At 36.6% G+C, this 15328-nt stretch overlaps 1 protein-coding gene across 2 annotated transcripts in view; it reads left to right on the top strand.

Annotated features, from left to right (window-relative positions):
- SYT1 (synaptotagmin 1) overlaps positions 1-15328 on the top strand; it is a 340150-nt gene that overhangs the window by 62256 nt on the left and 262566 nt on the right. For both annotated transcript variants that reach the window (XM_065743252.1, XM_065743251.1), the window contains exon 2: positions 14565-14677. The gene's annotated coding sequence lies outside the window, so the exon portion shown is untranslated. The remainder of the gene's footprint in view (positions 1-14564; positions 14678-15328) is intronic.

The following is a 15328-nucleotide window of genomic DNA, read 5'->3' as shown; positions in this document are numbered from 1 at the left end:
CTGCAAGGAGGAAATTGTAAATGCAAGTCAGATAGTAGCTGGGAGAAGGTTCCCCAAAAACTAGTTGAATACGTGAAATCAGTAAGAGCAAACAGAAGCACTCCAGAACCAGAACTTCTTAATTGAACACAAAAGTCAGAAATTAATGTGGAGAAGAATAAAAAAAAAAAAGAAAAAAAAGAAAGAGAAAGAGAAAGGCTACTGCTTCGTAGGTATGGACAGTAAAGAGGAAGTGAGAGCTAGGCAGATTATGGGTTATTTCACTGGCGTAGAAATAAGTTTTCTGCTATGAGAAGAAAAATCAATGAAATTTCCCACATAAAGGAACATGATACGGCAGGGTGAAAAAAATAAGAGGAAAAAGATTTTGTGCCTGAAGGAGGAAAATGTATGCTCACTGGAGGCAGCCACAGCTTCAGTGATACAACATGATAGAAGACTACTATAAATTAATGCAGTGTACTTATATATGGTAAAAATTTGTTCATACGAGAGGAAAAAGAATTCAGTCCTAAAAAAAATTCCTGTTCCTTTCACATGGATTTTGATAATAGTAGTTGTACAGTATTAGATTCTTCAGTATCTTAATTTAGTAATACAGACCAAAGCCTCTAAGTGTGCATCTCAGATCTCAGGAGATCATAGGGTTTGTTTTGAGGTTTCCTTGTTATTTATTTAGTTCTGGATAACTTATTTTCTAATATATCAGTACTGATGATAACAATAACAATATATCTAACTCTGAATAATAACACTGATTAATTGCATTTATACGGTGAAGGAAATGATCATGGGTTGCTTGGGTTGCTGTAGGCTTGTGTGCATGAGTCTGTTGTGCATGTGCATGCATTTGCCAGTGTTCTGTTGAACAGCATCTGCTATGAGAGGGAAGGATGCAGGTGTATGTTTTAGAACAGAGGTGGCCAAGCTCTCCCAAAGCTCCAGCAGCCCTTCAGTTGTAGTTCAGAACAGTTTTTACTTTGCTCAGGACCACAAATAGTCAGCAGTCAATCACTGTCTTGTTAACCACTTTAAAGTACTAGCTCATTCCACCAAGTAAAAGTGAAGGAGCTGTGATGGGCATACTGCTACCAGACAATTATGTAGCTGAGGCACTTCCGTCCTTCTGAGGGGTAGAAAATAGCTTAGTATGTCTTCATAACTGAGAGTCTAATCTTCCAGATAGTGCTACACGTGTGACATTTTGAGAAATAAGTGAATAAGTGGATGGAAACTTTAAGACAGAATCTTATTCTTGTGGTTGTTGGAGTACCTGATGAAGCTCCCTTTGAATTTCATGATTTCATGACCACGGGGTTTCTCTAACACCTAGTCAGGAAACTCAGATCCATCATGTGGGGTATTCACTGTATGCACTGACAAGACACCACTGACACAGGTGTCCAATTTGAGACATGAGACAGCAGCTGAATATAACAGCCAAAAGAAGTAAAACCTCCAGAATATTGTCTTAAAGAAAGGGTTACTTTTAAAGGTAGGTTTTGATCATAGCCTGAGTTAAACAGCTAATTTCTGTGGCATCTCTGCTTAACCTGGTTTGTTCAGGTAGCAGTACTTCTGGCAGCTTTAACAAGTACTATTCTCTGTAGGCACTATGGTTCGAGGTTCTAAAAGCAGAATGAGGAACCACTGCATCAGTTTTTGATATTTAGTAGCCTTTGCACCATCTGGAGGATTCATGAAATGTGTCTTCATTCCTGGTAAATTTTGGTTTTAATCTCAACTATTACTTCCTTAGAATTCCATTTGGAACAAAAAATAACTAATTAAGACTTACACTGCTTACAAATGCAGTGTCTCTGACTGTTATTAGTGAGCTTTTAATATCCTTTTTATTAGGAGGATGAATTCTCAGTAGGAGTGATTTATTGCTCTCCTGATAGTAAGTTTTTAAAGAATCCTTCAAAGGGCTATTTAAAATATGTGGGGGGAAGAATCTTTGCCAAAGCTGATGTTCCTGAAGGAAAGATAACAATAGATGATAAACTCTGTCATGTTAATAGGAAGGCTTATAGCTCTATGGGCATATGTGGGACTCTACGCAAAACTGCTCTCTCAAATCAGTGGAGATAATAGGTTTAGATGAAAGGGATGAAGATGCTCAGCTGGTAAATTTTCAGCTGTATCAGTAGTTAAATTAGTACTAAGGAATTGCATGGATGTTAAAAGTGATTTAAAGAACTAGGGTGGAAGTGTTCTTAATGGCACATCAGTTTAACGAGTAATACTGAGTGAAGAATTAAATTGCCTAATGAAATAAATTATGTTTACCCAACTTTAGCAATACAATTAAAATAAAACATAAATAGTATTTGTGGAAAAATCTGTTGTTAGTAAGCAATTACGGTAGTTTGTTTTATTTACAGTATTATATACAGTTTGTTTTATAATGTTCTTTCACTGAAAGAAAATACAGACATATTCTGCTTTCATATTTGGAACAAATGTTACTGTTTTTCTCTTACATGGTCATTTTACTCTTTTTCTTTCACCCAGCTGTCTATTTTACCTTTAACTCAAGAACTACTTTTGTAGAAATAATTGAGTCATTTTTAATTACCATCAGAAATTTATTATTGAGACTGATGAGTACTCTAGTTTCAGTCTCAGCTGTACTTTACTGAAGCTTTTTGTATTGTATGCTGCAAAGTGCTTTTGTGGCAGCACAATGCCCACTTTTCCACCCTTGCTCATTGTGCGTCCGTGTCCTCTGCCTCTTAAAGGATGGGATGTTCAATTTTCATACAGTTAGTATCATTCTGTGCACATTTTTCAAAGAATACACATGTAGAAATAATCATCAATATAAGTATATTAAGTATATAACCTGAAGTATTGTGTTCAGCTCTGGGCTCCACGGTGCAAAAAAGACAGGGATCTCATGGAAAAAGTCCAGCAGAGGGGCACAGAGATAATAAAGGGCCTGAAACACCTCTCTTATGAGGTGAGAAAGAGACCAGGGTCTGTTCAGCCTCGAGAAAAGAAGACTCAGAGAAGATCTTATTAATGTCTATAAATATCTAAGGTGCAGGAGGCAAAGGGATGAGGCTGGACTCTTCTCAGTGGTGCATGGTGATAGGATGAGGGGAAATAACCACAAACTGAAGCATAGGAAGTTCTGCACAAATGTGCGTGGGAGCTTCTTCACAGTGCAGTGATGGAGCAGTGGCACAGCTGCACAGAGAGGTGGTGGAGTCTCCTTCTCTGGAGACGTTCCAGACCCACCCCTGTGCAACCTGGGCTAGGGAGCTGCTTTGGCAGGGGGTTGGACTCGATGATCTCTAGGGGTCCCTTCCAACCCCTACAGTTCTGTGATTCTGTAAAGGACAGCAGATAGATTTAAGTTGAATGACATGTACTAGAACAGCTATAATATAAGGGATCAATATTTCCAAACTGATAGATTTAAAAATGAGGTCTGTACAAACATGACACTGTGGCTCATTGCTAGGCTCTTTTGTTTGTTGGCTTTTATACTTCCTCAGAAATTATTGTTGTGAGATGACCTATTTATTTACTGGCATTCTAAAGGATAATACCAGTAATTCACCTGAAATGACTATCAACCATCTTATGGAGTCTTACTGCTGAGGTTCTGTTTGAATGCTAACGTAGGTTGTAATTAATCAATAGTGACTGTGCAAAGCATATAGCATTTATATCATGCTCATAACTGACATCTAAATTCTCCTTAAGAGATAGCCTGAAATAGTAGCAGAACTTTGCCTTGAAACTCTTTGTGCTAAGCTTTTCCTGTTTGATGTGCTAGAATATGTGCCTTAAAATAGACTCAGAGGTAAGCTGTTTCAGTATGGCATTTGAACTGAATATAGTTTTGAGTGTTCCTATAGTATATAAAAGTAATAATGCTGAAAGCACTTCTATGTAGCATACAACAGAAACTAAAATATTGTTCTCTTTTTGCTCATCTTTCAAAATCAGAATGACAGTCTATCTATATGATATTTCTTTAAATACTATTTCTTAATAAAGAAAAAGTGGAACTTTATTTTTTATAGGGCTTGTGTTTTCATTCTTTTTTGTATATAAAATGCAGTCTCTTTTTTCCAGGCTTCACCCAGCTGTCCTTTGTGTTGTGTCTTTTACACCTTAATTTGGGTAATAATGCGTAGTCTTCTTACTGAACTGACTCTGCTTGATAGATTTTCCAATATAAATAGGAGTTATATTCACATATGAACATTTCTGAAAGTAACCAGGTACTATGTACTGACTCTCCAATATCAGTATGTCGTAAGCATGTTTAAACTCCTTGTTTTATTGTTGTAATGTTTTTCTTTTTTTGAAGTAAACAATTCCTTTCTCACTCTCCACCTTTCCCCTCAGAACAGCTCACCAGCAATTATGGGAGGGGTTACAGAATGAATTAATTCAGGTCCTTAATTTCTTAAATTCACATGTAAACCCAGGTGGTTAGTGGGCTTGTTAGTGTCATTTTATGATGTAAATCCTCTGACTGAAAAAAACGATCCCCTGTATGGTTCATTTCAAAAACTGAAATAACGTGAAAATGAGGAAAAAAATGTGTTATGTCATAAACATTACTTAGCAGTATGTCTTACAGACAGAGCATTCTAGAACTGCTCTTATACCGGGAGAAATAACTTTCCAATCACAGAACCTAGAAACAGCCAATTTTGTTTCTTCAGATGTTCCTTTGGTTGAAAGATAGAGCTAATAGGCTTGTCATACCCTGTTTTTTAAGCTTTCTATATTGCTGTGAATGCTACACCTTGATGGTTACCTTTTGGGAAAAACAAACAACAAAAAAAAGTTTTCTGATTGGCATTGATAAGGACATTGGTAAGAAATATTTGGATGTTATGAAAGTTGAAGGGAAATATGTAATAGGTCTTAAGAAAGTGGCTAAGCATAGCAGGTACCTAACTCCTCTAGAAGTCCATACAAATAAGGCATTTAACTCGTTCAAACATTTTGTTAAACTCCATTAGGTGCTTATGTACTTCTTCAGGCATCTGAATACCTCATCCTGTTGTCCAAACAAAGGGCTGCATGCACTGACAGCATTTACAGTGATAGGAGTCAGGTATGATTTGACTCACATCAATGGGCTGTGTTCACTTATGCCTCAGTCTGAAGATTTTCTAGTTGTCATCGGTTTCTGGCTGATGGAAAAAAGTCAAAACCAAAAACCAACAACACCAAAACCCCTCAGCTGAAAATCTACATTTCAGGAGGAATAATAAATGTATTTTGAAGATGAGGAGACAAAAAGTAAAATTACTTACAGATGACACAAAGCTATTAGAGGTCTGATAAATCTGGGTTAGCTTCATCTTTAACAATGGCTGATATTAAATCCCTGGCCAAAATAATAGATAATTAGAAACACGCCATACACAGCTCTTCAGTTTGGCATCAATTTTGAAATACAATAAAACTTGTCATTTGTAAGCTTGTCTAGTTTTTAGAAAAAGGCTGTGAACAATTTGCTCTGTCTTGATACATAAGACAATACAGTGCAGGTGGTTTAAAAACAAAAAAAGTTAATCAAGCAAAATTTTACTTAAACTACCTGATGATTCATCATCCAGTCTTTGCACAATCAATTGTGCCTTTCTGAGCAATTATTTATGGAATATTTAAATAGCTTGGAGAGCATGTGTGACTGCTGAGAATGCTATTGTATTATGAATTACTTCTCCAATTTGTTTCAGTTCAATGTAGACTGACAACATAGCAGTGAGTCAACCTTCTGTTTCCCTGCATGCAATGCAGTGTAACACTTATAACAGAAATTAAGTTTTGCCTCCAATAGTGTTTTGACTGTTATAATATTCTTGAACTAAATTTTGAAATGGTATGAAAATAAGAATTTCTTATTACATTATTTTTCCACTTTATTTCATATGTGTATAATCACAAACTTGAGAAGTTTTGGGGTTTTGTTTGTTTGTTTTATCAATAATAGCCACTATTCAACTCTTGTTTGTATGACTGCCATTCAAGCATGTCTCTGCTTGGGAGCACCAAAAAAGGATATGACAGAATAGTTCCTTAATGGGCTGGGAGCTAGTTGGAGTTTGTGTAGAAACTGGAGGAATGCACAGAGTAGCAGGAAGCTGAAATATGTTAAATATACAGAGAATGAGATGGTTAAGAACTAGAGAAGATTTGCAGGCCACAAATTAAGAGGATGAACTTGGGGAAAGTAGAAAACACAAAAGAGAGGAAAGGAAGGAGGTGATATGGTTGCAGACATGAGGTGTTTATGGTGTACCATCTGGAGCAGGGAGCTTAAGTATTTTTTCTTGTTGTACGGGCCTTTGGAGAGTGGAATGACAAGTACCTGGAAATTAGACTGATGACAACAGAGTTCCCATCTGGTTTGAAGACTGTGACTTGTCTAGCTACATCTAGACTACATGACAGCACTTTCTGGGATACTTGTTGTCTGTTCCTCAGCCTACCTGAAAACCAGGGAAGAAATGATTAAGGGAAGTGAAATGGGGAGAGGTCATATTACACATTCAGAAGTCATACTGACTAAACTGAGACACAGCTGTGGTGCATATCACAGTTTGGGTACTGGGTCTGCCTGTGGTGGAGCTGGCTTTCTTCATAGCAGCCCATATGTTGCTGTGTTTTTGATTTGTGGCTGAATCAGTGCTGCTAACTCACCCTTGTTTTAGCTGTTGCTGAAGGCCTTGTGTCAAGGCCTTCTCTCACTCCTCCCCCAACATACAGACTGGGAGTGGAAAAGAGGTTGGAGAGGATGTAGCCAGGACAGCTGACCCAAACTGACCAAAGGAACGTTCTTTACCACTCAGCAATAAAAGTGGGGGGTGTTCTTTCCAAATTAGCTATTGCTTGGAGGCTGGTTGGGCACCACTCTGATGGGAGGTGGTAAGTGATTGCCTTTGCTTATTCCCTTCCCCCTTTTTTTTTTACCTCACATTATTGAACTGCCTCTATCTCAACCCTTAAATTTCTCTTCTCTTGCTTTTCCTGTTCTACCCCTACCAGGGGCAGGGGAATGGCTCTCGGATAGGTTTTGGTCAGGTTCAGCCCAGCACATTTGAAACTTTAAAGTCCTTCTGAGTCCTGTTTCGCGAGGGAACCAAAAAGCTAACAACTAGAAGTAAAGCAGTAGTGTCAGTTAAGTGTAGTTACAATGAAAGTATTTAATTGAAAATATAAGAAAGATAATATTAAATCAAGTGTTGTATAGGAAACTGTGTCAATGGCTTTTTGTGGGTTTAGTGGTGGTTTTTTGTTTTGTTTCTTTTTTGTTTGTTTTTGTACCACTGTTATTAACTCTGTAAGACCTTCTGTATCACTCAGTGTTCTGTCGAAGGGTCACAGAAAACATTTGCTTTTGTGGCACGTTACTTCACCCTTTTTAAGCTTAATCATCTAATATGGAAATGCTCAGGAAACTAAGCAGAATGTTCATGTGCTTTAAATGGATATTTTGAGTGGCATTTTTGAGCTAATGGCTTGAAGGCTTATGTAACCTTTGGTCATGATATCTTCCTCATCACATGGGGACTGTAAGTATGAACTTCCTTTAGGTACTCAGAAGTCATCAAACAATAATAAAATTGTATCTTGTTATTTTTTACACATTTTCTATTTTCAGTCTTGAGAGAAATAATTATATAATCTCCAATATGATCTTTCAGAATGCCTAGTTAAGGAGAAAACTGAAAGACTATAAAACTGCATTTCACCTTCAACCACACACTATGGCAATATGGACTGTTTTAATCTCCTGCTAGGTATTTTATGGAACTGTTTTGTATTTAAAAGACTAGTACTTCAGTGAAAAATGAGTATTATTAAAAATACTATCTCTACTATATCCTAACTGGTATGAAATTGTGCACTGAGCATTAATACATTAATGTTCCTTAGTCTGTGTTTGATATAACATATGTCCAAGTTATAAATAAAAGATGAAAACTGAAAAAACGTGGGCATTGCACTTCTTTCCTTTTTCAAGGCTTGTACTGCATATTTGTTTTCCTGAACTAGTTTAAAAGTCATGTGCGTGTTGTAGTTTGTCATTCCTGTTCAGAAAGTGGTTTCACTGTTGTAAGTTGGCTGTGCTGTCCCTGTGTTTTCCCATTTCCAAATAAGAGTCATGCTGAGAACTAGTTATGCAACCTGTGTTGGTGACAGGAACTCCAAGGTTAGGATGCAAAGCAGAATCAAAAGAATCACAGAATGATTTCAGTTGGCATGGCCACAGTGTCCATCTGCTCCAACTCCTGTTCAGCAGGGACACCCAGAGCAGGGTGCCCAAGCCCATGTCCATGTGGCTTATGAAGATCTCCAAGGATGAGACCCCACAGCCTCTCTGGGCAGCCTGTGCCAGTACTCTGTCACCTGCACAGCAAAGAAGTGCTTCCTGGTGTTCAGTTTGTGACCATTGCCTCCTGTTCTGGCACAGGGCACCTTTGAAAACAGCCTAGACTTATCCTCTTTGCACTCTCCCTTCAGGTATTTATGCGCACTGATGAAGAATCTCATCTCAGGAGGCTCAATCTGAGCCTCCTGTTCTCCATGCTGAACACTGCCATGTCTTTCAGCCTCTCCTTATAGGATTCCCATTCTCATCACACTTACACTCTAAGCTTTTCATTGTAACTTACCAGGATTTGACTGCTTTATGTGTGCATCTAGATGGCAGTTTGAGTTATAGAGTGTATAGAGATAGCAAAGCTTCTAGGATAGTGGATGAAAAAGAAGTCATGATGAACCTTTTGTTCATTCTAAATGTGAACAGCAATTTTCAAGGGAGCTAATTAAAACCTTTATCTGATCCCTGGGTGTGAGAGAGCTCTGCCTGGACGCATGCGTGACGTTCATGTCTTTGGAGATTCCTAATTTGATTGTATATTTTTTTTAATAGTTTCATGGTAACAGCATTTTTTTATGTTCATAAATCTTTGCCAGAGGAAATAGCAACCTTCCTTTTAAATGTTGTAGTTTAGAAACAACACTTTGTATTTTTTTTCTTTATGTATGTAAGATGTATGGTAAATCAATCTATTATAGTGGTTTGTAGGATTAAAAACAATATTATTTCCAATCTGGATGGATAATAAGCTATTGTTTTGAAGAGAATCTGACCTGAAATAACATACAGAATCTTGAGAAAAAGCAAGCTTCATTTGCCAAGGTTAGTGAAGATGGTTTTACCATCCTAAAAAGACATGCAGAATTTTATAGATTCAGAGTGGAACATTGTACATCAGCTGGATATCAGCAGAGAACATTAAACTCTTAATTTGACATTGCAGTTTGTCAGCTGGTCACATCAGTTGACTTAATAATTGCTAATTGAGCACATACACAGATGTGGAAAACAAAACCTCAAAAACTTACCCTTTGGCAGATTGATAGTATTATGTGATTGGGCTGTTTTCACTTGTAGAATGAAAAGAAAGTTTATTTTCTGTCTGCAGTGAGGCCTGTACCATCACATCGATCTTGTGTTTGATGTCTTTCATAAATTGAAGGACACACTCATAGTTTAAGCTTGAAATTGTTCCATAGTAGCAAGTAAATGAGTTGATCAGTATGGAATTGGGTTGGTAAGAGAGGTCAGAAAGAAAGTTTGAGGATAGGACTTGGCACAATATAAGGAAATCATATAAATTTGAAGTGCTCACACTGCAGTGAACTATTGATTCTTACTTTCTATTGCATGCTTCAGCCTTCATGTGAAGGAGAAAAGTTTATAAAGATCAAAACATGATGTCTGTAACAATCTGCTTAGGCTGTAGTAGAAAACTTCATGGTTAATTACCTGAGGTAAAGTGAAAGAATTTTACTTAGAAACCTGTTTATGTAAGTAAAGTGGAAGTAGGAAGGTAATAATGATACAGAATTTTTCACAAAGACCATTTAGGTATGGCAGTATTTGTTAACTGGCAAGATCATGACTGATACCTTTGCCAGTGCAAACTAAAATATGTATCTGTATATGTTTATCACATGCGGGTTTTAATAAGGAAGTAAAAAGTGACCAAAATTTTCTGTCTAAAATGTGTATAACTGTAATAGAAACACAACAGTTCAAATTCTCCTGTGGAAAGATATCCCCAAAGGGAGAGTCTAAAGCATCCTACTGGGACCAGAGAGGCTAGAAAACACGTATAAGCTTGAATAGTGTCACGTGGGGACAGGCATATTTTCTTGAAGGGTGATGAAGGGTCTGACATGGAAGTGTGTATGTGGAATTGGATTCCTCCATGCAGAAAAAAACTGCACCTCTTGACATTCATCAATGCTTGCTGAAAGTTTCTGGAAACCAAACAGTGGATGTGAACATGAGGTGATTGAGAGTCACCTCTGCTAGTTCAGATTTTTATGACCACAGCATGCAGACCCTAGTTCATTGCTGGTGAAAATACTAATAGGGATGACTGCATAGAAAAAGAGTGTTTTGTAGCTGAAATTTTGCTCTATCTGATAGTATTATTGTGCTCTTTGTATGTATTGTAGTTTCCATGGAAATAAGTAGGAGGCACTGCTTTCAAAATGACCTTTGTACTTTGCTTATGTCTTTATATTGTTGATCGCAGGTAGTGACTTAGTTTTCTTTCAAATATTTCAAATAAAGTTTGATAGTGCAAAAATATCTCAAACAACTGAAAATACACATCTGAGGCATTATATCTCAACCATTTAAGGTGGAGAAGGCAGAAAAAAGATGTTGCAAAATTGCACAGATAAATATTTCCACTCTGTGAATCAGCTTGTTCATTCTAATATAGCTGTGGGCACTCTCAGAAGTTTGCAGATGTAAACAGCCAGTGTTATTATGGATTGCATGCAGAGCAGAATTAGACCTTTCAGCTGAGGGGTGCCTGTTAAGGAGAAGCTAGTGGACACTTTTTTTTAGCTCAAATTATAGAATGAACAGTTACTCTTTTCTGTGGGCCATTCTTTTGATTTGTTGCTTTGTTGTTGTTTTCTTAGAAAGTAAAAAGAACAAAGTGAATTCATGTTCCTGTGTTTTAGCAGAATATAAATAAAAATCATAAATTGATCATTGACCTTTCTTGATTAAGAGAAAAAAAGAAAAAGGCTTTTCCCATCATCTTTTGTTACTTGCAATCTTCTTTTTCTCTTCTCTTTTTTTTTTTTTTTGCCGAAATATTCATGTTACTTGGGTGGTTGAGTCTTGATGGAGAAAGACTGGTGCATTTAAAATATTTGACTAACTTAAATATCTTACTTATCTACTTGAAAAAGAGACTAAGATGCAAAATACAAAAAGAAACTTTTCCACAGCTTCTTTTCCTGTTTATTTTGTTTGCATTTTGCATCTCTATGGAAGATTCATAAAGGTTTTCCATAGAGATGCTAGTATTCTGGCAAATTTTCACTTGTGATGCATAGACCACTGAAGAGCTGACAGATGCAGTATTATACAGAAATGCAAATATTATAATCATGTCTCTGTACATATCCTGAAAAAAAAAAACCCACAAAAAAACCAACCAAACAGAAAAACACTGACCCAAAACTTTGAGATCTTTCCTTGTTATTCTGTTGCAGAATGCTCAAGATGTCTGTATTTTGTTTCCTCAGTAATGTTCACATGCATTTCAGGCTGCTTAATTTCATTACGCAAAGTATTATGCACTGCTCATCCAATAAGTGAGAGAGGTTCATTCTGCTACCCAAGGGACTTGTAAAAAGAAGTTTTAAACCTCCAAGAAAACCTGAAAATTCTTGTTGAAACATGGATCATGTTTTACTGTTACCTTTATTAACATACTAAACCTTACTTATTGATTAAGTTATCAGTGTTTTTCTGACTCCCAAAGGCTATCTGCTGTTTCTTTAGAAATATTTACTTCTACCTAGGATTTTTTAATGTAGTTAATATCTCTACTAAGCATATTTGAAAACTGCCTTATAGATGAACTTAGGTCTGCTGCCTCAAAGTAATATTACTGGTTTTGATATAATGTGGCTGTGAACATCAGCAAATTTAAAAGGTTTTAAAAAGCATCGGGATTCACGGAGGCAGGAGCGATCTGTTGACACGGAAGAAAAGTCTCCATCCAATGTCAGTCACTGTTGGGTATGCTCAGGCATCTCTCAGCTCCTTAGAGTGCAGCACACACAACAGCACTGTGGAGGTACTGAGGACACTTGTATTGCAAGACTAAGAAGATTGATAAAAGAATATTCTGTGATAGGAAGGAGCCAACTCCAGCAGTGAGAGATGGGCTCATGTGTACCTGCTGGGACCCTATAGGGACCCCAGTTGACAGAAGAGCACCAGTAATGGAGAAATACTGTCAGTGTTCAGCTGAGATGGTGACTGAGGCTTAAGTGGCAAAAACTGTGGATTGGTAGTCAACCTGAAGAATGGGAAGGGACATATAAGCTGAGCACGAAATGGGAAACTGGGACTAACCAGGCAAAACGAGGGTTGGCAGGAAGCTCTAGGGAGAACAGATTGAATAAGGAACTGGATATTGAGGTAGTAGGTTTATTGCTGTCAACATATGTCCATTAGCATCAGATAGTAGTTCTAGCTGGGGAGAACTAGGACTGGTTGAGAATTGAGACAAGAAATCAATGAAACAGACTTCATTGAGAACTGTGCTCTAGTACATAGGAATATGCAGTCTAGGCTATGTGTGCTTCACAAAATAAAACTCAGAAAAAAAATAAGGACTTATTAATAGGTGTTAAACATTACTGTTTTCTTTTCAATCTTCCAAGAATTCCACTATGAAAACCAAAACTTAAGGATGTACTCTGTGATTGGTGTCCAAATCACAGAGTACTCAAAGAGCAGGAAAGAAGGTTCCTTTAAATTCCCTGAACAAAGATAGGTGCTAGATAAGCATAACTCCACCCTGTAATATATGGTTCATTATTAGAAACTATTAGAAAGAGACTGAATTAAACTTTGAGTGTTTGATGATGCAACAGTGTTGTTTTATTAATGTTGTGGTTTGGATCTAGTAAGTTTAATTTCACTTTGATGTTTTGTTAAAAAAATATATTCTATACAGACAACCCACAGGATGCAAAATAATAGTCCACTGTGAAAGCCAGAACATTTTTAAACCACCTGTTCCTGATCTTTATCTCTTAAGCCCTTGTTCCTGGAGTTATTTGGAGAATATCACCTTCCTTTTCCTTTCTCATTTCCTTCTATATTGCTTAGCAGTGTAAATCCTTATTGCCCCATAACTTCGGTGACAGAAAATTCAGTGCAGTGTTCTCTGTTAATTTAAGCTGAACTCCCTAAAAAATTTAGAAAGCTAATTATATATTTATTGAAAATACCATTGCTTTTACTGCTTTAGTTAACAACATTGATTTCTTGGTACACAAGTAGTGAAAAATGAGTTTCAAAACTATTAAAATACTTCCATTAAACTTCTGAATTATTCAATGAAGTATTTGCAGTAAAGATCACAGTATGCAATAAAACTTGGTATATGCATAATGTAATCTTATTTCTAGGTATTGTTGCTGTTTTAACTATTACCAAAACCAACAAAATGAAATAATGTCTGTATTTCATATTAAGGAAAATAATAGTGTTATGTGCAAGATATGAGCACTGAGGACAGTTTTTGTGGTGTATGATAAAAGCACTGAACAAGTCAAGATATTTAAGGCTGAGAAGATTCCTTAAGCTAGATTTCTTGTCTGACATTTGGCATATTAGTTAATTCCATGTTACTAAGCTTCCTTATATATGAGAAATGTTGATATTACTTTTTTCTATCCTCTGCCTGTCTCAGGGATTTGATTTATTAAGAACTTGAAGATCTCCAACTGTCTTGTTCAAACAATGGCCACCACAGTATGCATTCAGTCTTCACTGAAGCTTCTACACAGAGCTGATGGGGAAAAAAAACTAGATGAATCCTCTTCATTTACCAGAATCTGAGATTCTGTAGAAGAAAAATACTGTATGGTATAAGCTGAGTCATTCCAGAAATTATTCAAATCTAACGATTGAATTTTCTTTGATCACCTTTGCCTGTTAATACAAACTGTTTTGAATTGTCTAGTTGTGTATACAAGAAGGAGAAAAGAAAGCATAGAAGTTCAATTCCAGATCATTTTTTTAATCAAATGAGATCAGAGAGCATGCTAACTTAAGGAACCTTGTGGAACACAGCAGCAGGAGAATATGTTGTTGGTGTCACCACTGCAATTGACCACAGTTGACCAACTGAGTAAATCTGCAGATATATATATGAGCACATTAAAAAAATAAAAAGAAAAAAAAAAGAAAAAACTAACCGAACAACAACAGAAACAGATCAACTGAGTCAATGATGAAGGAAATTTGTACATATCTTTTTTCCTGTGTATGTTAACAACCCTTTAACAGTATCAACTCCCATAATCAACTTCTGACAATCAGCAGCTGAATGGCACCGAACAAACCAAGTCCAATTAAAATATTTTTTAAGCAGCAATTGCTTGTAAGCAAAGATGGAAAATACAGCTGTGTAGGTACAGGAAATGTTTACATGGAATGTCTTAATGTTCTCTTAAAGGGAGAAAAGAAAAAAGGACTTTTTCTGAGCTGTGAAGAAACAGCAAACTGACTGATAGAGCCTATCAAGATTTCCCTGTGAAAAGAAAACTGTGTTGATGCCAGTCATATAAGGTATTTTAAACAAACATGAATTCTTTTACATTCTGTACCCTGTTAATGCTTTAATGCATGGCGCTTTCCTAGAAATAAAATGGAGGTAGTAAATGATTTAAAGTCATAGTTTTTCAGATGTACAGTCTATTAGATTGGTGAACATATAATTTTGTGGGAAGGCGTAATTATTTCAAAATGACATGAAAGACAAAAAAGCAGTTTGTATGCATTTGTTGACTGTTCATAATGTACTTGTATTTTTTGCCTGTTCTCACCATCAACTTGCATTTTGTCAAATCCCAAGCTGTCATGGTTCATTATCCATAGATGATCTTGAGCAGCCTTGCATCATAAAAAAATATGCTGTGGCATCTGCCATTGTGCACCAGTATACAGCTCATTTCTTACTAAGATTCGTCTGATTTATCCATTCAGTAGTTTGTGCTCATGTATTTTTGCATGTGAATATCTTCAGCAATGGGAGCTGCACGTACTACATTACTGAGATCTTTCAGATTCTATATATAATATGTCTCCCATGCATTTTTAGCTAATGAGTTCCATTTGAGCTAATGTTTGTACAGCTTCATCTCTACCAGCCAGTCATATCACTGCTGTAGTCATTTCATAAACTCCTGTACCAGTGATGTAGACAGCACAGTGAAATTA

Source organism: Cyrtonyx montezumae, unplaced genomic scaffold (genome assembly GCF_038088225.1).
Source record: "Cyrtonyx montezumae isolate F1298 unplaced genomic scaffold, pur_monq_1.0 scaffold_3, whole genome shotgun sequence".
Taxonomy (NCBI): domain Eukaryota; kingdom Metazoa; phylum Chordata; class Aves; order Galliformes; family Odontophoridae; genus Cyrtonyx; species Cyrtonyx montezumae.
This window is presented reverse-complemented; position numbering and strand designations above follow the sequence as displayed.